Raw genomic sequence first — 23,114 nt, 5'->3', positions numbered from 1 at the left:
CTGTCTGGGCCTGTTGTTGATGTGAATGACGAGGGGATAGATAAACCCCTGGGGAGAGAGATTAAAATGACACTAACTTGTGTTCGAATCTTTCCTCCTTGTGTGGGCCATTTAGAAACAGGCACATTTGTCCATGTCCCTTGATGCCCAGCGTTGTTTCTGTGCAGGGCTAGCTGACTGTGAGCTCCCTGCAGAGTGGCTGCCCTGTTCCTAGGACAATGTCCCTCTAGTTGTGCTGGCTTGGCCTCCTGTTTAGTTTGCATCTTGTACTTTGCTAGTTTTCCAAACCACTGGCCACACCACAAGGCTTCATTGAACAGACGGCATGAGACAGACGCATGATCTTGGAAAACCGGGGCCCCAGGGATCAAGGTACAGGCCTGTCTGACACTTGGCACACATCTCCTGTGCCCAATTTGAAGGATTTTCTGTGGTAGGCAGGGGTCTGGGCCCTGTTCTCTGAGGAGCTCTGGGCTGGTGTTGACAGAAGGAAAGGGTGGAGGTGGAGTTGGGTGGCAGACATCACACTTGCCCACTTGCTGCCAGGAGTTAGGGTTCTGAGGAAGTGGGAGGAGTTTCCAGATGAGTGGTGCTGCTTGTTGAGGACACAGGTCCTTTCCCCATGCGCTGCAGGTCTGAACACACACATGCTCAGCCTACTTAGAGACGTGTGTCTCGTGCTCAGTTTCTTTTTAGACATGCAAAGCGAATCTCTGATGAATGATACTTGAAACCCTTTCCTCCTTTCCACACGACTGAGAAGTTTCCCAAGCCCAAGGGTTACTAAGATCTGCGCGGCTGACAAAGCGCTCGGGTGGCTTATTTGCTACCCGCAGGCAAGGCTCATTTTCGGATCCGCTGTGACGCACGGCCCTAACAGGAGTCAATTTGTCATGGGAGGGACTTTCTGAAAATGAAAGCTTGGAGTAGAGATAGGGATGTGCTGAAAGAAAATGAAAGTTGAGAAGCAGAGAAATTCTTCCTGTGTTCTCTTAAAGGCACAGTGATCAGCGTTCACCATGGCTTGCTTTCTTTCTTTCTTTCTTTCTTTCTTTCTTTGTTTCTTTCTTTCTTTCCTTCCTTCCTTCCTTCCTTCCTTCCTTCCTTCCTTCCTTCCTTTCTTTTTTAAAAAACGACTTGAACACAAGCTTTGCTTATTGGATTATCTTTGGCCACAAGGCTGCCCTTGCCTCTTTGTTCCTGTGTGTTACCAAATGTCAAACTGGGTGATTTTTTTTTTTTTTTGACAGTAAATCTCCACCAGGAAGGGTGCTGTCAACCTCTCTACCTGCCTGTGTGCTTGCAGCTCTGGACATAAGCCTGGAAGTCCAATTGCTTGGTGCTTTGCTGTGAAGTTGGTAGAAGGTTTTAAGGAACTGAGGACTCAGAGGTACACATGTAGAATTGCATATAGAATTGCATGTAGAACTGCTGCAGGAAGCAAGCTATGGAAACCAAACTTTGGCCTTTGGGGGTGTTGGATTATTGTTTTAAGGTGTGTGACTTTTGTTTATGCTGTTTTTAACTCTGTGAAGCTGTGATTCATTACCTGTCTAAAACACCTGATGGTCTAATGAAGTGCTGAACGGCCAATCGCAAGACAGGAGCAAGGTTAGGCGGGGCTGGCAGGCAGAGAGCACAAATAGAAGGAGACCCGAGGAAAGGGAGGAGCAAGAGAACAAGGAGAGGAGGATGTCAGGGGCCAGCCACCCAGCTACACAGTCAGCCATGGATGAAGAAAGAAAGTAAGACATATGAAGTAAGGAAAGGAAAAAGCCCAGAGGCAAAAGGTAGTTGGAATCATTTAAATTAAGAAAAACTGTCTAGCAACAAGCCTGGCCAAGGCCAGGTGTTTATAATTAAGAATAAGCATTCGTTATGATTTGGGAACTGGATGGTGGGGCCCTCAAACAAACAAAAAAGTCAAAAGAGTAAAATGTCACACTACGTGGGGGAGTATGAACACCAGCCGTAGTTTACGCTGTGAGGAAGCTCAGGTTTCTGAATGCATGTGCCGGGACCATAAGCTGATGGAACAGGTTTTCATGGTAAAGGTGAGAAGGCTTCCCGGGGAAGAGGAAGCTGCCTGTGCAACTGAGACATCAGGGCGCGTGGTGAGCCAGGCATGGCAAGCGTGGCTTGAGCGAGTGTCTGGAAGGCAGGGAAAGGGTTTTCTCTTCGGAGACCCCACTCACTCATTGTGTCCCCAAAGGCACATGGAGTTGGAGGGTTTGTCACCCCCAGGAGGCAGGGCTTAATGGAATTATGTTAGGTCATTGGGGACATGGCCTTTAAGGGCACACTAAGACCTATCCCTCCCTCCACCCCTTCTTCCTTCCTTCCTTCCTTCCTTCCTTCCTTCCTTCCTTCCTTCCTTCCTTCCTTCCTTTTCTTTCTTTTCTTTTCTTTCCTTTCTTTCTTTCTTTCTTTCTTTCTTTCTTTCTTTCTTTCTTTCTTTCTCTTCATGTCTTTGGTTTTTTTTATTTTTTTTTTATTTTGGTGTGGGTATGTGTATGAATGTAGATGTGTACCATGGTGCCTCTGTGGAGGTCAGAGGGCAACTTTGTGAGCTGGGTCTCTTCTTCCACTTAAAAACAAATCGTGTGTGTGTGTGCGCACGCGTGCGTGTGTGTGCACACGTGGGAAGAGAGACAAAGACAGAATGAATGTGGGCACCATGCACATGTGAAAGTTAGAAGGCACCCCCAGACTTTGCTTCTCACCTTCCCAAATTGTTTGGGACAGGATCTCTTGTTCGCTGGTTCTGGTTCTTAAGCCAGGTTGGCTGGCACCCAGGCTTCCAGGGGTTCTCATGTCTCCACCACCAATCTTGCCGTAGGCACGCTGGGATTATAGATGCATGCTATCACGTCTGGCTTTGTGTGGTTGCAGGGAAGGGGTTCAGAATCAGGTCCTCATGTTCGCCCAGGAGTAAGTGCTTAACCCACTGGGTCATCTCTGTGGTTCCATTGTCTTAAGGAGGGTCCCTGTTGCTGTGACCACGACCAAAGAGAGCAGCCTGGGGAGGAAAGGGTTTATTTGGCTTCTCTTTCATATCACTGTTCATCATCGAAGGCAGTCAGGACAGGAACTGATGCAGGAGCTGATGCAGAGCCCATGGAGGAAAGCTGTTTACTGGCTTGTCTCCTTCTGGCTTGCTCAGCCTGCTTTCTTATAGAACCAAGGGCCACCAAAAAGACAATATAGTACTAGTGTTAGTCTTAGAGCCTGGTTTTTGGCCTGCCTTTTAGCATGCCAACCTTGCACTTAGTAACGCAGTAGAAAATGACTTGACATTTATTAGGTCATTGGCAGTGTTAATGGTTGTCCACGAACCAAACTGAATTTCTTGGCAGGAAAGATTCAATTTAAAAAAACTTTGATTTTTCCAGAAGGTGTACTGTGTACACACAAGTTTTTTTTTTGTTTTGTTTTGTTTTGTTTCTTTCAAGACAGTGTTTTTCTGTGTAGCAGCTCTGGCTGTCCTGGAACTTGCTTTGTAGGCCAGGTTGGCCTCGAACTCGCAGAGATCCGCCTGCCTCTGCCTCCCACGTGCTGGGATTAAAGGTGTGTGCCACCACACCTGGCTAATACACACACGTTTTAAACATTATCATTTCCTTGAAAATTGGAGCTGTGTTAAATATGTTGATAAAGTCAGGCCCACCAACCACTCTGAATGCAGCAGGAAGTGGGGGCAAACAAAGACAGCTTACCTTCAAGTCTACCCTCTTGATGTTCGAGACCTGCCATTTGGGTGTAGAAACTGCTCTTCTCTTAAATTAGGGCCCCAAACCCAGACAGTCTGATCCTTTTCCACACTCCCAGAGTCACCTGAGCGCAGAAGTCTTGATGCCAAAGGCTTTTTAAAAATTAAATTTTCTTTCCCGGCTCTGCTCTCTGAGCTTTTTCCTCTGGGGATCACAGATCATCCATCCATCTGGGTCCAGGCTGGAAACTGAATCTGGGTCCCAGTCCTGACCCCATATCAATACCTGTTTTTTGAACAAAATCCCCAGGGGATTCTTGTACACTTCAAAGTTTGCGAAGGGCTGCGTTAAAACAGTCGAAATGTTTCTGAAGTGTGCTTGTTTGGGATCAGAGTTTTGTTAGAGCAGCTGGGGTTAAATCGGATGAAGGCTGGCAGGTGTGTCGCACTGGCCAGAGCAGTGCTGGATACTCGGGTCAAGTTACAAATCAACCCTAAGACTTTCTCCAGAAGTACGGTACCCCATAGGTGCCCTCTTCAGTATTGCTGGGAAAAGAGCCCCCCACCCTGTAAGCTGGTATGTATGCTGGCACGGAATAGAAGGCCCTAATTTCTAAGAAAAGGGTGAGTTAGTGAGTGGAGGGAAAGACTTATTCCCCCTACTGCAATAATACAAATAAACAAATAAAATATAAAAATGGGAGAGGGTGGTCAGGCTGAGCGCCTGATCACCATGGAGCGGGTGTAGACATTGGCAGAGATTTGTCCTGCCATGATGCTGTTTGGTGTACGGTGGTGCGCTTGTTTGGAAAATATTACCAAAGATCTCAGAACTGTTTGCTGCTTTTCTTTACAAACATTTCTCTTGTCGGAGCGATGAGAAAATTGCTTGTGTGGGAACTCGAGAAGTGGGGATTTGTTAATGCCTCCTCTGAGACGGGTTTGTATTCAGAGCTGTTTATGAACTGCCACCGACCATTTCCAGCTAAAACGTGCTGCTGTTAAGTCAGGCCGCGGCGAAGTCTGGGAGGACGCATGCTCACAAGCTCCCAGGCTGCCACCGGTGGCTCGGGCCTGTATGCTGTGGGTTTCTGTCTTTTAAAATCGGTGGACTGAAAGTACTCTGGTTCTTGTGCAAAGACCCTGTTTGGAAAATCATCTCCCTTTTAAGGATCTCCAGAAACCCCGGCTTTTCGGGTATCAGAGACAGACACTCTTCTGATGGTGCAGCTGGACACTCGGTGTCAGACGCTTTGTTCTTTTGTGACCTGTGTCACTCTGGGTGGTGCAGTTAGTTCATCATTGATAGATCATGGGCACAGTGGTTGTTTTTCCATGAAGAGTGGCAGATTTCCCTGCTTTCCACCCTCGTTCAGACCTGTACAAGATGGTGATCTGGGTCCAGAGTGCAGCCTGTGGCTGCGAACCGTGGGTGCTAAATCTTCATTCAGGATGTTTTTTTTTTTTTTTAAATCTGGATGTTTTCTAGCAGAAGTTCTCAACGGGGGAGGACATTTGACAAGGTCTGGAGGCAGTTTTAGTTCTCATATCTGGAAGACAGTTGGTTAGCACCTTGAAGATAAAATGCAGGGATGTTATTGATGCCCTGTAGTGACAGGACATGGGGTTGTCCAGCCCCCAGTGTCAGTGGTGCCTTGGTAGAGAAACTGCGCTTGAGCAACAGCGCCGGTTTTAGTGGATGGATAGGACTAGGTAAACTTCAGAGACTGTGCAGTGGCTGGGCAGAGGTGGAAGTGATGTCTCGTGAGGACATTGTGTTGTGTACTGTCATGAGGGACCCAAGTGTGTGAGAGAACTCCACGATTCATCGCTATTCTTTCTCAGCAGATAGATGAGCGCATTGGTTTGACTTGAACTTAGCAAAAAGCTGCTTAAGTTTGGGGTGACTGGGATTCCATGACCCTTTGTAGGACGCGACAGGCTTCTCGAATAGAGTCTTTAGATGGCCACGTCTCTGGTCAGCCGATTTACTGTCTTCATTGTGGTTTATTCTTGTTGATGCTCTCCTGCCGTTTCCTTTCCTTTCTGCCTAAGCCATTCTCGGACCCTCCCTCACCCTACTCCTATCTCGCAGACAGTGTGGTCAGTTCCTCCTTGACTGTGTCTGTCTGCCTTGACTTTTGCGGAGACAGCCCTAGGGGTTCATGATGCTGAAGTGATCCATTCTGAGGACCTCGTGGCTGCTAGGAGATTTCTCTAACAGAAGAAACTGACTTACTCATTCTCGGTTGGGCTGCCTTCAATGTGCATTGTAAATTATAAAGATTTAAGAATTTAAAGGCAGAGCTTTAGTATGTCCACGTAGCTCAGGGTGGCCTTGAATTTATAATCTTCCTGTCTTTAGTCTCCTGAGTGCTGAGATTTCAGACTTGTTTCCTGCCCTGCACTTACTGTTCTGACAGCCACAGCTATGCAACCTTCTAACTTCTTTTCCAGGTTAGAGGGCCCAACTGACTTTCTCCATTCCTCCTCCGCCACGTGACAGCCCCTTTTATTCTGCGCTCATCAAAGAGTGGTAGGGAGAGGGTTGTGGAGCTCAGGGCTGAGGGGCTGAAGCTGAGCACAGCAGGCCTTCGGAATGGATGAGCCTGTTGGCTGCAGCATGCCAGGTCTGCTCTAGCGAGTAGAGGAATTCCCTCCCCGGCAGTCCATTTCCTGGTGAAGAAAGAAAAACAGGCTGACTTCTCGAGGTTTGACTTGCTAAGATGATGGGCTTTCTTTTGCCTTATTCGCCAGGAAAGAATGTGGTTTCTGAGCCAAGGCCGCAGATTCCTGGTTCCTGGTGAACTCCGAGATTCCTTCTCTGTGGAAAGACACTCTTGAGCAAATGCTCAGCAGAGTATCTGTCTGGGTAGAGACTGTTTCAGGAAATGTTGGTAAAAACCCTGTTTCATTTTGTGGAATGGGGAGCCTTGCTGTTTGATCTTAAATTTTTAGCTTCAGTTTTTTACATCTTTTAGTCCTTTCTTTTTTTGGGGGGGGGTTCCCAACTTCAGCTGTATTTGTAAGACACTTTTTGCAAAGTCCACATGCAAATAAATCTGTTGCAAGTTGATAATGCACGGAATGCGCCTAACCAGTTGACCCTCAGCTTAGCGGTCCAGCACACTGCAGGACCTCAGTTGCTTTCTACCCCCATCCCAGAGCAGACCAAGAGTGGTGGTCGCTGCCAGTGCCCAGCATTAAGAGAGGCCTACATTACATATCTCCATGCTGGGGGAAAAAGATTTTTAAAAAAGTCAAAATTTGATAGAATGGTTTTTGCAGTGTTGCTAAGTTGGAAAACACTATGTAGTCTCCAAGTAGAAGAGATCTTTATGCACAGTATGGTACTGATGAGACCCGCGGAGCCAGGAAGAGACCCACTCACCATTCATATAGCCAGCCTTGGGGTTGGACATGGAGCTCTGGTTAGAAACTGTAGTGTTTTCTACTCGCTGTCCAGTTCAGAGGGGAGGCTTCAGGATTTCTAAAGACACCATCCGTACTGAAGACTGCCCAAGTGTTAAAACCTAGTTCTGAATGTCGTTCCAGACATAGATACAGTCTCTGGGCCATGCCTAGGAAGGAGAGACTTGTGGGATTTGGGGAACAGAACTATACAGGTACCTCCAGGACTGGAGAGCAGAGATGAAGTGGGGAATGAGAACCGTGGTCTGGCATGGCCCCCGAGGACTCAAGAGGTTAACGTGTCAGTATAGGAATAGTAGTTGGGTGAGGGACACCTAGGGCAGTGGATAGGGGAAGCAAACTCCACAGTACAGGGCTGCCTGCAGTACCTGGTCATAGTCAGAGGTCAGGAAGTCGTCTTCAGACCAGCCTGCCAAGGTCCAAATCCCAGCTCCCCTGCTAGTTCACTGTATGCTTTTGGATATTTACCTGGCCGTTCTGTGCCTTGGTGCCCATACTGTAAAAGGAATATATTGGTTATAGTATTTTCCTAGTTTGTGGAGTTCTTTTTTTTTTTTTAGGTTATTTTATGAGTGTTTTACCTGCCGTGTATTTATGTGCACTGCTTGTGTGCCTGAGCCTGGGGAGGACAGACAAGGGTGTCGGATCCCTTGGAACTGGAGTTGTAGATGGTTGTGAGCTGCCACATGGGTGTTGGGAATTGAACTTGGGTCCTCTAGAAGATTAACCCAGGCTATTAGCCACCAAACCATCTCTCTAGCATCCTGTATGGGAGTTCTCATAAAGCTCAACAGATTCAGTAGTAGCATACAGTGCTTAAAACTTAACTGGCTCAGCCCGCATACTTGTTTTAAGCGAGGGACCATATTAGCTATGAATGGGTCTTTACTAGGTTATACCCAGGGCTCCACTTCTGTTATATTAATTATTTCCTCTAAAGCACAATCGGTATTACTTTGGAATTTTGGGGAACTGTAATAGAACTCTGGAATGTCTGCAAAGGCAAGTGTTAGGTAGAGGTCAGTGTGTTTGAGGGGTTGGGCTTAAAGGTGTTGCAAGAGACCAGGGAAAGGAGGTGAAGCCACCTCTACCCCTGTGAAAGAGACCTGAATTTCTCTAGCTGTTTGGTTACATGCCATCTTAGAGTGTGGACTGGTAGAGGGCTGAAAGAACCTGTTAGCAGGCCTGCAGAGCTGAGGATGTACCCGAGGCAGCCCTGCCAGACGGTGTTCTACATTCCCAGCCACTGAAGCACAGGGCCAGACGCTGGGCGGCTTCCCAGCTCCCCTGACTCACACCCTTAGAGCAAAGCTTTCTGCTTTTTCTCAAAGGGAATGTCCAAAATACCAGGCACACCCATGTTTAATAAGTAGAAAACCATCTTAATACGAAGCCAAAAAAGAACAGTTTGGGAAGTATTTGCTATAGCTAATTAAGATAGATTTTTTTTTTCCCTCACAGATAACCTGAGTCCTATAACTTAGGTAAATAACATTCTTGGGCAGAGAAGCCTTTAGCATGTACTTCATATTGGGCATTCTACAGCGTGTTCTTTCTCACTCAGTCATTCGGGCATTAAAGCATTGGTTAGTACTTTTCTCTGCAAATGGCTGTGCTTTGGGTTTTTTTGGAGTAATTTCTCTATAGCTTTTCCCCTTCTTGCCAGGTTTTCAAATCTGGACTAATTTCTATTTCTGAGCTGCGTTGCTGAAAAGAGTAGCTGAAGGATGTATCTGAGGCCGGCACACGGGTGTGTTTCATAATCGTGCTGTTTCATAAAAGTATTTAAAATCCCGTCTTCCTGAATCTGGAAGATTCTGAGTTGGCTTACAAACAGAGTTTGAGTGTTTCAAGTTGGAGGCAGATGGCGAATTGATCTGTAGCTTATATAAGAGCTTGTGTTGCTTTTACCTGATGTAAAGCTAAGTTGCTTAAACCACGAAGCTGGAGTTGTTCTGCCCCCACCCCCACTCTCCCACAATCTGTTCTCCATGTCACTAAGCCTTGCATTTTTAACTGCTAAATTTTTATTCTTATTTTTCTATGACTCCTTTCCCCATCCTCCTGGCTACTGTCTTCAATTCTCCACATTTCTCGCTTGGCTCTTTGTGACTGCCTCTGGATGGCTAGTCCTACCACTGACCTCTGCTTCTGTATCCCTTTTTGGGGTATGATTGTATCTCTGGGTCTTTCCCCCCCCCCCCCCCCACAGAACTCTCCAACTGTAGCGTGGTCAGAATCTGCTGCAGGGTTGCCTAACACGGTGTGATGCAGCCATCTTGTATGTAGGGCTGGCTTGTCATTGCCAGGCTTCACTAGTGAAGGGCACACCTGTCTGTGTGGCCTGGTGTGAGCCTCCAGCTCCTTCTCCCTCTGCTGCCCCCACCCACTTCTGTAGGAACACGGAAGAGCTGAAGATCTGTTGCTTGCATGACCTTGCCTCTCCAGCCTGCCTTTTAGCTCAGCTGCCACTGCCATGCGGCACAAATATCATCTGGCTGAGGTGAGTACTATTCTGTGCTCACTGCCATTTGTTGAAAACGGTGACAAGAAGCAAGGCCTTCCGCTGTCTCCAGAAACAAGATATGCCGTACCTCTTTATTTCTTCCAGAGCAGTGAAATAAATCTTGTCTGAGCTGTGATTCAGTTAGAAAGGCAAGATGGGCTCCTGGCAGTCTTTGGGGTGGGGGGATGCCCCTCCCCCCTGGGAGGGTACTCAAGGGCTTGTCACTCATCCACTCACCCTCCCGCTGGCAGCAGGTCCTGCTTACTTGGCAGCTTGTTAGACTGTGCTGAAATCCTGTCCCTAGGGGCAGCCCCTCTCCAGTTAGTCCTGGAGAACCCTTGCCCAGCTGCTCCGAGCTCGCTCGGCCGTGTGTGCTGTCCTTGGCCGGTTCCCTTCTCCCTCTTGAGGACCCCTCCCTTCTTGCCTTGGGACTTTGCTTCTCCAGTTTTGAACATGGTCTTCTCGGCCTCCCCCATCTGTCTGATAGGAGTTCAGGCCTGGGACTTTCAGATGTTGTTGGTGTATCTTAAGAACGATTCTGGGAGCCAGTTAACAATGCAGATTCCTAGACGCCATCTGCATTAGTTACTGTTCTGTGGCTGTGGCTGAACACTGTGAGCATTGGGGCTGGAGAGATGGCTCTGTGGCTCAGAGCACCCGGGACCCAGCACCCACGCGGAAGCTCACAGCCACGACACTTCAGTTCCAAGGGATCAGAAACCCTCTTGTGGCATCCTTGGATACCAGAGAGACAGGGTGCAAAGGCATATATGCAAGCAAAACACCCATATACACACAATAATTAAAAATAAAACCCTATCTGAAAAAGCCTGGGATAAAACCGGACTCGCTGAACATAGCGGACAGTGAGGACTACTGAGAACTCAAGAACAAGTACAATGGGTTTTTGATCCTACTGCATGTACTGGCTTTGTGGGAGCCTAGGCAGTTTGGATGCTCACCTTACTAGACCTGGATGGAGGTGGGTGGTCCTTGGACTTCCCAAAGGGCAGGGAACCTGATTGCTCTTTGGGCTGATGAGGGAGGGGGACTTGATTGGGGGAGGGGGAGGGAAATGAGAGGCGGTGGCGGGGAAGAGACAGAAATCTTTAATAAATAAAAAAATAAAACCCTACTACAAGGAAAGAGAACTTCAGGAAGAAAGAGTTTATTTTTGGTTCCATAGGGTTAGAGTCCATAGTGATGGAGAAACGTGGTAGCAAGAAGCAGGTCCGGTGGCCAGGGCAGGAAGCTGGGCACTTATATCTTCAAAATAAGCACAAAGCAGAGAGCAAATTGGAAGTGGTACTAGGCTTTCTCATCTCGAAGCCTACCCCCAGTTAGCATCTTTCCTTCAGTAAGGCTGTATCAACTAAACTTCCCAAAGCAATGGAGGACCAAGTGTTCACCAGTTAAGAATTAGGGATAATAAAAAGTTATTTATTTGAAGGGGAAAACTTACAGATCACTGTCCCAAACAACAGTCCTCTCTTCGCAAAACAAGAAACAGTGTAGCCTACAGAATGGGAGCCCGAAGCAAGAGAGAGAGAGTGCCCCTTCCGCTGCTTTTTAAAGTATAAGAGACGATGCCCCATGGGCTGGTATCTTAAAGGCTGAAGGAGCTGAAGGAGCTCCTGCAGCACCTCCCCTTTTGTTTAAGTAAGAGAGTTCCAAACCCGATACGGAACAATATACACTGGGAACAGATACCAAGTATAAGATTAGAATTACAATCAGCATAAACAATATTAATCAAGGAACATATGCTAAATGTTTTAAAAAACATTCTATCCTATGGAGTCTAAGTCTTCTATAGGAAATGGCTTGGCTAGATCATAAGAGTACAGTAACTACGACTATCTAATCTTCAACCCCATCGAAGGCCTGAAAGGGGAGATGTTACTTGAGCAGGCAGGAAGTACAATCAAGTAACTTTCAAAGTGTGCAATATATGACTAGTCTCATTTTGCAATGTTGAATCAACCAACTCTGGCTAAGGCCTAGTGTAACTGACAGACCATTTTCAGAGGCAGGAAAATTTTCAAAATCATTTTACCCTGTGTTGGCAAGATTTGACAGTCCTGCTTATCCATTTCCAGATACTATGTAACTTGTCAGTGGTTGAGGCATTGTCAATTCCTTGCCCAAAGGCCAGTTTTGCCAAGAAGAAAACAAGCTCCAAGTGGAGTGTCTTTGGTGCTCAGGAATAGATTGGTGCTGTCAGACGCAATCATGTCTCATGTCAACAGAACCCTAAGTTATTTAAATGCCATGTTCCACAGATCCTTGAAGTGGTTAAAGAATACCTATCTAGACAGAATACAATCTCTATGTATCTAAAGAACCTAATCAATCTGATTGTATGTACAACAAACATGAACAACTATTGACCTATAATAATGTGAAAATAATACCCTAAAAGTTGTATCAATATACAAAATGTCCTAAACCCAGGTGGAAACATGCATATATACAATCTGACAAAATAACTTTGTATATATGTACAAATAATGTAAACAAAAGTAACAAATATAATTTGAACTTGTATCAATATACAAAAACTATACCAATGTAAATTATCCATAAATAATAGCTTACAAGTCTTAGTGTTAACTCTCTTACCCCATCTTTTCCGCTATTTGCCCATTTCATTCTCTTAAACCTTTCCACCCCCTACTTTGTACTGTACGGCTCATGCTGTTTTTCTTCCCTTGAGGCTTCTTCCCCCTCTTCAGCTCCTTCCTACCATCTTGGCCTCTCTACACACTCCAAGTTGAAACGCATAAATCTGAAGATTTCCAAGCTGGGATCTGCAGCATGTATTAGAAATGCTACGTGTCGCTTGTCTTTCTGGGTCTAAGTTACATTGCTTTGACTACTTCTCCAGCTCCATCCTTTCTCCTGGAAGTTTCATATTTCTCATAGCCGAATAAAATTCCATCGTGTATGCGCGCTACATTTTCATATCCGTTCATCAGCTGAGGGTCATCCAGGCTGATCCCATTTCCTCGCTATTGTGACTAGAGCAGCAATGTACATGACTGAGTAGGTATCAAGTCTACGGAGTCTCTTGGGTATATGCTGAGTGGGATAGCCAGGTCCCAGGGTAGCTTTCTGAGCATCTTCCACCCCGATTTCCATATCGGCTACCCTGGTTGACACTCCTACAGACAGCAAGAGTTACTCTGTCCCCACATTATTGCCAGTATTTCTTCACATTTGTTTTCTTGATGATCGCCATTCTGATGAGCATGCGCTAGATTCTCAAAATAGTTTTGATTTGCATTTGCCTAATGGCTGAGGGTGTTGAACACTTTTAAAAAATGTTTATTATTATCTGTATTTCTTCTTTGGAGAATTCCCTATTTAGTTCTTTGGCCATTTTTTTTTTCCATTGGGTTGTTTGCTTTTTTTTTTTTTTTGATAATTTTTGAGACTTCTCCCACCATCTTTTCTGATTTATTTTTAGCACTCTTAACTTATTTCTTCTCTGGACCCAGAAACACAGAAGCCATTCTGCTAGTCTTTTTAGCTCACCGTGCTCATCTCTTTTCATGACTATACCCTTGAGGGCACAGCCTGCACTTCCCACACCCTGCACGAAGCTCTACACACTCAGGTCTGTGCAGCAGTCTTGAGGAGAGAGATTTTTCTCCTTTGCTTCTGGTATGATGCTCCTCTTCCTAGGGATGGGGGAGGATCCTGACAGTCCAGTGGCCGCCTTTTGCAGTTTAGAGTTGGAAGCGGGCATGGTCAAGAATGTTATTTATTTAATTTGTTTATTTTTCATCTTAAATCCAAAGAGAGCTGCTGAAGGAGCTTTTTGCATTTGGATGTTGGCTGGTGATAACTTTTATGCGTAAGCCTGGCAACTGGAGACTTGCCTCACCCAGCCCTGCCGTGGTGGCCAGACTCCTTACCTGTGCCTGAACCCTGTCCTGGGACCCTGGCTCTTCTCTGTCTTTGGAGCTGTTGTCTTCGGGGTGCCGTTTCCCCCTCAGAGGGGGGCATGTCACTGACTCCAGGTAGGATGAAATACACAACACTCTGAGTAAGAGTAACACTAACGGCCGCATTTTAAATGTTTCAGTGAGACTGACAATCTTTTATGTTGCCTGAACCAATCCTTCCTGTACATTTACGTGTAAGCTCTTCCCTGTGCCGTAATTTCCTGGATTTTTTTGGCTTATGTTTTGGTCACAGCCAACAGAGTAATATGATGAAGGAGATGTTGACCAAAATATTCTCAGGTTGCAGTTCTGAAAAATTACTTAGCAGTTTTTAGTTTTTGTACTTGCAAAAATGTACTTTTGCCTTCGAGGGCTAAATCCGTTAGAAATACTGCATATAACTGGTTATGCAGAGCCATGCCATGCACTTAAATTCTTTTGCCCTGTACTGTACTTTTAAATTATCAGAGAAGTGTTTGAAGACTCTAGTTTTGATAATTGGAACTGCCCGCTACCCCCCCCCCCCGTGTGTGTGTGTGTGTGTGTGTGTGAGAGAGAGAGAGAGAGAGAGAGAGAGAAAGTGAGAGAGAGAGAGAAAGTGAGAGAGAGAGAGAGAGAGAGAGAGAAAGAGAGAAAGAGAGAGCGAGCACAGGCTCACAGCATTAGCAGTTATCACAGAGTGGTCTGATCTATTTATTTAAAAACTAACAGCACCAACTCCACCTGTCACATTTTATGGTGGAATCTGAGAAGAATGAGGGCAGTTTTATCAGGATTGTGAAGTTTTCCAGGGGCAGAGCTCCCGTATGTTAATTTACTTTCTAAAAACAACTTGTGCGGCGTTCTCCTCCTGGAGACCAGCTGTCTGTTTTCACTCAGACCCAGCTCTCCCTGCCATGGAGCTTTGCTGGGAGCAAGGCTCGTTTCTGAAGCTCCCTCGCTTCATTCTCACCTTTTGCTTTTCCAGAAGGTTTTAGCCAGAGGTGAAGGTGCCGTGGTCACACTGGGTGACCGTGTGGCGATGGTTGAGCACTTTTCAGGGTCCCTAGTGAGAGCAAGAATGCGACGTGGAGTGACAGAAGCCGAGAGTCACCAGCTGTCCTTGAAAACTTCTGCTGAAGATGGTGGGGTCAGATCAGGGCATTCATTTATTAATTTTTGCATATTAAAAGACACGGAGAGATAACGTCCCCTGAGGCCGAGACTGCATGTAGTGTGTGGATTGTCTTCATTCTCAGTGACGCGTGCTGGGCACACGCTGCCTCTTAGTGACCTGTTGCAGACAGCATGAACTCTGCCTTTCCTCCCTGCCAATTCTGGACCTCTGCATTCTTTGCTATGCTTAACTCTTCTTTCTTCTGTCCCTTTCTGTTCCTCTTGCTTTTCTCCTTGCTTGACATATTTCTTCCTTCTTGATCTCAGTACCCTCTTATCAGGGGGAAGTTGGCCAATCACACTGTGTGTCAAGGTCTTGTAGCTGTAACTGTCTTCCTTCTCATGTGGATTCTGGTGACCCGAGTAACACCCAGTTAGGTTCTGAATCAGTGAGGGCACATTTCCTGGGAGGAGTTGAAAATTTGACGCATCTCGGCGATTTGCTACGTATCTGAGTTTTATACTGTAGACAGCGAGGAAGGGAGATATTTTAATGAGTCAGGATGCAAAATACTGGGCTTTACTATTACTCCTGTACCTGTCACTGGGCAGCCGAAGCACCCCATTCTGCTCTGGGGTTCAGGTCCCCTAGTGTGGCCTAGCTCCTCCAGGCTCTGCAGCTTTTCTTCTTTGACTTCCTTTTTTTCCCTTTCCTCTGCCTTTAGCTTCAGATTTTATATCTATTTAAGGCTAACGTGTAGCACACAAAGCAGAACCGTAAACCACTTAGGAGCTATGCAGTGGTCTGTCATAAATCTGTATAAAGCCTCAGCCCAGCCAGTGGTTTGGATGGCTTTCCGTGAGAAACTCCTTCAGCTATGAGGGTAGTAAAACAAATGCCTTAAAACAACCAAACCCAGGACAATTGTTTGACAATGTCCACCTTTTCCCAAAACTTTTCCAGAGCCAGGTGGAGGAAACGGTTCTGAGACTAAGTAGTGACTTTAAAAATAAAAAAAAACAATAAATGAACATTGTCATTATTTGCCAAGGACTTTTTTTTTCCCTGCGCCATTTTATCTCATTACCCAAATAGTTCAGACTGTACAGGGAGCTGGAGAGTTTTACTGTCTTATTTATTTATTTATTTAGTTGGAATTGGTTTCGCAGAAGTGGAAAATTGGCAGCAAGTATGGAAAGTAGCAAACCAGTTTACAGTGCTTTAATGTAACCCACAAGAATGAGGAAAGGCTTCACGGGTCTGAGTAAGAGGCTGCCCAGTAGGCATTTCCTTTTCTGGAAGTTTCTTTTTACACTGGCTGAGTCTCGCGCACACGGGAGAGCATGCCCAGACTCTAGTTCACTAACAGTGGCCTCGGAGATGGGCGGGACTTCCACTCTGTTATTTTTCCGTAGTCCCCTGGAGAAAATGCTGGGAAAGGCTTCTAATAATATTGTATAAGCAAGAGGAACTTGGTAATTAAGAAGAAAAGAAAGAAAAAAAAAAAGCAAAACTTGTGACCCTATAGAGTGCGAGTAACTGGCCTACAAAACAGTGCTTGCCTGTCCTGACGTCAGATGCTGTGCTCCGCAGGTCCTAGTGAGGCAGCAGAAGCACGAGTCTCGTTTTGAGTAGAATTGTCAGTGGATAAAGGAATGTTTGGGAACTGTGCTTTCTGAACAAAGTAGGGTAGATGATCGTTTCCCTCCCATGATAAAGCCAGTCTGAATGATGGGTTCAGTTGACATCAGCACGTATCAAGCTAAAAGCCTGAGCCAAGAGCACTAGAAATAACACGTCTGCACCTTCAGTTCCGCAGAACTGGCAGTGTAAGTTCCTCCCACACGTGTGTTTGTTTCCATGTCCTGAATGGATGAGGTTTTCGTACCGGGCCACTTCCAACGTTGGTGTCCATACTGCAGTACTCTCTTGCCTGCTCTTACTGCTCTCACCCCGCTATTCCTGTATGTCCATTAAGGAGTCATCCGCGTAGCACGCTGCTGGGCCCTGCCTAAGCATCAGTCACAGCAGGCTCTTGTTGTGCCCAATTCGAACGCACATCCCTAGGAAAGTTGAACTTGGCTGCCTACCCTCCCTCCTACCTGCGGTCTAGGGTGTTTTGTTAGGGAATTCAATTGTGCTTCACATTTCTTGGGAGCTTGTTAGAAACACAGAGCCTACCTGGTGGTGGTGGCACATGCCTTTAAGCCCAGCACTTGGGAGGCAGAGGTGGATCTCTGTGAGTTCGAGGCCAGTCTGGTCTACAAGAGAGTTCCAGGACAGGCTCCAAAGTTACAGAGAAACCCTGTCTCGAAAAACAAACAAACAAAAACAAAACAAAACAAAAACACCCAAAAAACAAAACCAAAAACTCCACAGCCTTGGGGCTCATGGCAGACTTGCAGAAGTCCAACTGGCCTTTGCTGGTGTGCAAAACTGAGCTTATGCTAAGCCTACTGGAATGGCCATTTACAAGCTATTAAGCTGTGAAAGCCAAGGCCACGATGCTGTGGCAGTAAAACGTGCTTTTGTTAAGCTATTTCAGAATATTGGATTCCAATTTATTAGAAAAGTCCACACACTAGTAGTATAGGTGAGTGAGGTTTGTTTGGCTGTTTTTTGGGTTCATGAGTCTTGCAAGTCAAGGCTAGAAATAACAGTCAAGTTTTACAGGCAGGCCAGAGCTTATTTTTCTCTGAATGTCAAAATTCATTGGCTCAGAAATCGTTTCAATGGATTACAACCAGTATTGAAGTAAGGACCGGCAACCAAAGATGGTTTTACGCTGGAGGGCTAAGTATGTTTTCCAAATTTTGAAAATTATGCTTATTTATGTATATATTTGATATCATAGCCCTATATGAATATGTAGATAGAAATTTCTATTGCATGCATGATCATGAGTGATCACGGGTTCATGCTAGTGAAGTCTGTTATTTTGGGACAAGGTTTGTTATCTTACCAAGAGGTCAGGGTTTGAACTTTTTAAGTGTTGGAAGCTGTACTTTGAGGTTTCTCCTGAGGTGTCTTCTTTAGGCATGCCAGTTCCTATGGCGATACGGTTATGCTGGGGGTCAGGGTGGGGAAGGAGGATGCAGAGCAGGGGTGGAACTTGATGTGGTGGAAGAGTCCCAAGTAAGCCTGGAGGGGGGTTGTGCAGATAGTTGGTGGATGCTGAAGAACCTAAGTGTGCAGGGCTGGAGAAGAGTAATCAGAGTAGGTCCTAGAATCATTGGCATTACCAGCTAGTTCTCTGTGATCCATACATGTGCTGTTCTGTACAGCACTTAAGTGCATGGCTGTTTAGGACAGAACATAAAGACATCATGGTCTCTTCCTACCCCTGCCAGGCAGATTTGCTATCTTCATCCATTGGTCTTGAGTCTTACGTTGTGATCAATTAGAAAGCATTCTCGATTGGACTCGAAAGTCACTCAAATGATGTCACCCCCTTTTGGTTATTATGTTAAGGCTATCTTTCTAGATTTATTAAAAAAACAAAACAAAAACCAAAAGAAACCCATTTTCATTTCCTCCCGTGTGCATTGGGACCTGCCCCAGCGGTGTATCTGTGTGCCTCTGCACGCTAACATGTATGGAGCTTCGTGTTCTTGGTGCAGGACTTAGGAGTGCCCTGTTGGCTGTAATTCTTTCCAACATTATGGCATTCCCTGAGGGTGGCCTTGTCCTGTTTTCCTTCTAAATGGCTTCAGAGGTGGAGTTTCTGAGCTCTCCGGGATAAGGTATTCAAGCCACAAGAGGATGGGACACTGGGCTGTTGTTTGCATAGGGTAGGCGGCCTGCGTTTTCCTTGGTGGAAGACTGGTTGGATGGAGAAGAGCCAGGGAGGCTCCAGCATGAGGCCTCTGCCCTGCTTCTGTCTTCTCACAGACTTTGGAGGACAGTCTTGTCTGCTGTCCAATGAAGCATGCGGTGCCTCAGCTGCAAGGTCCAGCCATAAGCATTCCTGGTGGTTGTCAGGGTTTTTGAAGCAAGTGGGCACTCATGGATACCAGGAAGGACCCCGAGTCCTGTGCTCTGAGGTCCAGGAAAGACAACTTGTTACAGTGGCAAGATGGGACATTTCATTATTGTATCTACTTTGACGAGGGCCTTTGTTTCAATTTGAGGATAGAAACTTAATCTAGGCCAAATAGGTGATGTATCTGACTTTTGAATCCTTCTTGTTCTTTCTCATCAGGTTGGTGTCTATTCATTGCTCTGTGTATCCATATTGTACAGTAATGTATCAGAGAGCATCATGAAATGGTTGCCTTTGTGTTCTTTAGAAACAGGTGTTCAGACTTGTAGCGTAGCCACAGTGAGGATGGTCAGTCAGAGGTGGAGGCTGTGTGCAGTCACCGTAGCACCGTGGCCACACGTGTGCTCTAGGTAGGGGTGGGGGGACAGTTTCTTTATTAGCCCATGGTATTCGCAGCATACAGAGGGGAATCCCACATCAGAAAGGCCCTGCCCCCAAAATAAAACAACAAACACACAAACAAAAACAGAAAATATACCAAACCAGGCTAAAACTCCGAGTTGTACATATTCCCAGCCCTTTATAAATCACTCAGTAAACATTAGCCTCTCAGACATCAGGCTTCTCACACCCAAGCCAAGAAAAACCTAAAAACATCAGTTCTGTAACACAAGGCTGAGAACTTCAACTCCCCTCTTCCCAGCCTAACTTCAGAAGTAGAGCATTTGTTTGCTCGTGTGTGTGAGGCCCTGGGCTCTGCCCGGAACACTGCCAAGAAACAGACAACAGAAAAGGTAAGGGAGAACGGGGCTGACTTCTTGCTACTTTTGTATTGTTCCTTCCATGCAACTTTGTCTTGTGGCAAGAAAAGTCCTTGCCACCTGTTAATTCCGGGAGTACCAGCCCATCCTGCCTGTTCCTTACGCCTCATAGGCTCTCCTGCCCACAAACATGTCAGGAACATGTCTTTCAGGAGATGGTTTGGGGTTAGCGAGATTATCGGCCCCACAGGACTGTATTTTATTACGTTGGAAAGCCACGTGTGGATTCCTCAAATACTTTGAGCAGCAGGGGTATGTACATGAGGAGCCCAGCCGGCACTTCCTGTGCATGACTGTGTGTATTCTCTTGTTTCTTTCTCTGAAACCCTGGTTTTCTTAGTAAAATCATGCATAGTCCTTTTTGCTTGGAAGCTCTGGATTTTGTGTTGAGCGTGTGCTAGGGGGATTCTGGAAAAGCATGGTGAATTCTGTAGAAGGAAGGAAGGAGAAAACCTGGGTAGGTGTTAGGCCTGCATTCTGACCTGGGACCTATCATCTTTAGCATGTCTGTTTCTTCCTCTGTGAGGACGCTGGTTCCCTGCCAGCTCACCACCTGCCTCCTCAAGAGGACCCTAATCTGCGGGTTATTGCTGTTTTCACAGCTACAGAGGGGCCCGAGAGAGTTGAAGTTAGGCTGGGAAGAGGTGAGTTTGTTGAAATTCTCAGCCTTGTGTTACAGAACTGACGTTTTTAGTTTTTCTTGGCTTGGGTGTGAGAATCCTGATGTCTGAGAGGGTAATGTTCATGTTTACTGAGTGATTTATGAAGGGCTGGGAGTACATAATAAGTTCCCGAGTATAGACTTTTGGAGATTGTGATAGGTTTCTGTAATGGATAAAGTTTGTATTTTTACTTTGAAGTACTTTAACTATATTGAAATCAGCCCTTTCAAAAATCTACATGATAGAACTTTAGTCAGGGTTATTTGTCTTTACAGTAAAAACATAATTTTTTACTTGAGGGTAATGGAACTCTGAAAATACTTATGCATTCAACTTAAACATTTTTTTATTATTGTGTGTGTGTAGGTGCAAGTGTGTACCTGCAATGGTGTGTATGTATGTGGTGGTCACAGCACAGTGTTTGGGGGCTGGTTTTCTTCTAATTCAAGTTGTCAGGTTCATATGGTAAAACACTTTTACCCTCTGAAGCTATCAACTTTCTTTTGGTCTTTTTATTTTCTTCAAAAAAATTTTTAACATTTATTTATCTAATTTTTTTTGGTATGTGTATGTGTGTGGATGGGTGTATATCACAGTGTGTGTATGTGTATAAGTCTGAAGATACTCTTGTGAGAGTTGGTTCTCTCTGTGCTCTGGTTGGGTTCTGGAGACTGAACTTAGGTGATAGAGCTTGACAGCAAGAGCCCTTGCTCACTGATCCTTCTCCCAACCCTGAACCCAACTTTTAAACAGAATTGAAACACAATCTTAGTTAAAAGATTAAAAAATAATGTATTTTTAAAAATCTTACGAGGTTTTTAAAATAGCTCTTTAAGAGGCTGTATCAGAATCTTATTTTACAATTATAACCAAATCATTGGGCCCTCACAGGGATTTGTTTAGGAATTAAAGATTTACTGATACGAAAGGAAAATTGAAAATGAATCCTAAGTCTTTCCTTGGACCTTTTTGTAAGGAACTTTTGTTTTTAACCTTGTGCTGTTAGATAGTAAATTGACAAAGATGATATTTGATAAAAGTTTGGCTTATTGGGATACATTTCTTTGTTTTCTTAATTTATTCTTTGATAATTTTTTATGTGCATATAAAATGTTCTGGTCATACATAGATCCTCTCTTTTCTTCTTCCAGCATCCACTGGACCTCATTTCTTCCACTGAGTTCCCATCCTCATTTCAAGTTTTTTTTGTTTTGTTTTTGCTTTGTGACCCACTGGGTGTAACGAGGGCCACGTGATTGGGGATGGGTGGGAAGCTATCCAGTGGAGCGTGAGGAAACTGGCCAGTGGCTATCTGACTGAAGACAGGGAATTCCTAAAAATGTTTGTTCAGAGAGTCCTTGCTGTGCCTGTATATTGAAGCCTTCCTCATTTTTTCTTAGTAGTTTCAGAGTATCATGTCTGACGCTGAGGTCCTTGACTTGATGGGAGTTGAATTTTTTTGTAGGGTGAGATAAGAATTGAGTTTCATTCTCCATGTTGATATCCAGTATTCTGGTACCATTTGTTGAAGATGCTGTCTTTTCTCCTACGTGTGTCTGGCATTTCTGAACCCTCTATCCCAGTTCATTGGTTTGTGAGTCTGTTTTTGTGCTGGTCTCTTGCTTTGTTTGTTACTATGGCTCTGTAGTGTAAGTTGAAGTCAGGTAGGGTCATGTCTCCTACAGTATTGTCTTTGCTCAGGATCGCTTTGGCTATCTGTAGTCTTTTGTGCTTCTGTGTGAATTTCAAGTTATTATTATTTTTTTCCTGTCTTTGATGAATGTCCCCAGAAGTTTCATAGAGATGGGCAGGATTTGTCTATTGCTTTTTGCAGGATGGCCATTTTCACAATATTAATTCTTCATGAACATGGGTGATGCTTCCATCTTCCATTGTCCTCAGTTTCTTTCTTCAGTGTCTTCAGCTTTTGGCTCCTTGGTTAGGTTTATTTCCAGGTATTTAATCCTTTGGTGGCTGTTGTGACCAGGATGTTTCCCCAAGTTCTTTTCTCAGCGTGTTTATCTTTGGTGTATAGAACAGTCACTGACTTTTGTGGGTTAATTTTGAACCCTGCCACTTCGCTGAATGTGTTTATCAGCAGCAGGCATTTCCGAGTGGTATCCTCCTGCACGCCTAGAGTTCTATCGTCTGCAAATAGAGATACCACTTTTCCTCTCTGTATCCCCTTTATTTCATCCTTTTGTCTTACTGCTCAAGCTAAGACTTCAAGGACTGTATTAAGGGACCTAAGGAGAGTGGGCATCCTTGTGTTGGCTGGATGCTTTGAGGCCCACCCCCGTTGAGCACGGTGGTGTTTATAAATAGGTTGAAGACAGCTTTTGTTATGCTACAATGTGGTCCTCCCATCCTTTTCTCATGAAGAGAGATACTGGATTTTGTCAAGGATTGGGGTGTGATCACGAGATTTCTGACTTTGAGTCCAGCGATGAGTCGGATCACATTTATTGAGGTAAGTATATGGAACCAAGGACATTTACTTATTATTGCACAGATATGGAGCCATCCCTGCATTTCTGAAAAGAAGCCAGCCCGATTATGATGAGTGATCTTTCTGATGTAACCTTAAATTCTGTTCAAAAATGCCTTGTTGTGAATCTTTAATCTGTGTTCATCAGGACGTTGACCTGTAATTTTGTATTTTTTTTTTTTTTTGGTGGCATCTTTATCTAGTTTTGCTGTCGTTAATAACTAGCTTTTTCAGAGCCAAGGGCGCCTTTCCTCTTCTGTTCTACAGGTTAACTGAAGTAGCATCAGTGCCATTCTCGGAAGGTCTGAGAGAATTCTGTACGAATTGCTTGGTCCATATATGTTTTAGTTGGGAGACTCTATTTGCTTCTTCAGTCTCATTGTTGGCTGTAGAGCTGTTTAAATTGTTTATTTCAAGTTTGGGTTAATATTGGTGTGCCATAGATTTCTAGAAGCATCCATTTCTTGC

The 23,114-nt window shown here is 45.1% G+C and overlaps 1 protein-coding gene across 11 annotated transcripts in view; it reads left to right on the top strand.

Annotated features, from left to right (window-relative positions):
• The window catches only part of Ldlrad4 (low density lipoprotein receptor class A domain containing 4), a 315,823-nt gene that overhangs the window by 35,061 nt on the left and 257,648 nt on the right, over window positions 1–23,114 (top strand). For 4 of the 11 annotated variants that reach the window (XM_050157941.1, XM_050157937.1, XM_050157939.1 and 1 more), the window contains exon 2: window positions 1,251–1,390. The exons of 3 other annotated variants lie outside the window; for them this stretch is intronic. The gene's annotated coding sequence lies outside the window, so the exon portion shown is untranslated. Of the gene's footprint in view, window positions 1–1,250; window positions 1,391–1,477; window positions 1,496–1,711; window positions 1,791–13,450; window positions 13,673–23,114 lie in introns of those variants that run through there. 4 more of the 11 variants (XM_050157946.1, XM_050157942.1, XM_050157949.1 and 1 more) reach the window with 3 other exon arrangements.

This window comes from Alexandromys fortis, unplaced genomic scaffold, assembly GCF_014885135.2.
Source record: "Alexandromys fortis isolate MF-2015 unplaced genomic scaffold, M_Fortis_MF-2015_v1.1 scaffold_94, whole genome shotgun sequence".
Taxonomy (NCBI): Eukaryota; Metazoa; Chordata; class Mammalia; order Rodentia; family Cricetidae; genus Alexandromys; species Alexandromys fortis.
The sequence above is the reverse complement of the archived record's forward strand: the minus strand, read 5'-3'. Positions and strand labels throughout refer to the sequence as shown.